Below are 803 nucleotides of genomic sequence, written 5' to 3'. Positions count from 1 at the left end.
ATCGATCGCGTGTTTTGACGAACCAGTAGATGCGATGTATAAAAAACTTGATACTGGTACATGCGAGAGCGAGTAGGTACTATTACAGTGTCTATGGGAACTCTGGCCAGCCCTCAGAGAACCTGCCGGAGAAAATCCTCATCATCTTTTACCTCCGTGATCCTAGCTGGTTCGACAGCTGGTTCTGGTTCCTTTTCCTTTTCCTTTCCCTTCGCGTTGTAGCTGGCGATGAAAGCACGGACTGCTTCATATCTCGCCTTGCTGTCGTCGGAGACGTCTGAGGCCGCATTTGAAGAAATTGCCCTTGTTGCTTGGCCCTGCTTCGGCATTTCGAATTTGCCTTTGTACTTGGGGTCTGGGCATCGCTGTTTAAAAACGAAGGGGTGTTTCCCACATTGTACACACAGCTTCTTCTCCAGCCATCCTTCTTGTTCCTTGGTGAGGGTGGATACTCGATCCACGACCATTGCGTTGAGGTCTTTCGAGGCTCGTGGTGCTGATGATGATGATGTTGTAACCGTTCCGCGTTGTCCTGCTTTGTCAGCTCTGAACTTGGACTCCAGTTGAAGGCACAGGTCGAGGTATTCCGGCCATGTGATGGGGTCGGAAATTTCTAGGCTGTCTCGTGTGACCATTGCCTGGCGTACGTCCTTGCTTCGATGTTCAGCGATGTAACCGATGAGTGCAGTGTGCCCTAAGTTGGTCTTAGTGGCCCATTGACGGAACTGTTCTGCGAAGGATACCATTGTGGGATACGTCTTGCTGCAGATATCCTTCAAATGCTGCTGCGCATCCTTGTCCGG

The sequence above is a fragment of the Laetiporus sulphureus genome, assembly GCF_001632365.1.
Source record: "Laetiporus sulphureus 93-53 unplaced genomic scaffold LAESUscaffold_53, whole genome shotgun sequence".
Taxonomy (NCBI): domain Eukaryota; kingdom Fungi; phylum Basidiomycota; class Agaricomycetes; order Polyporales; family Laetiporaceae; genus Laetiporus; species Laetiporus sulphureus.
The sequence above is the reverse complement of the archived record's forward strand: the minus strand, read 5'-3'. Positions refer to the sequence as shown.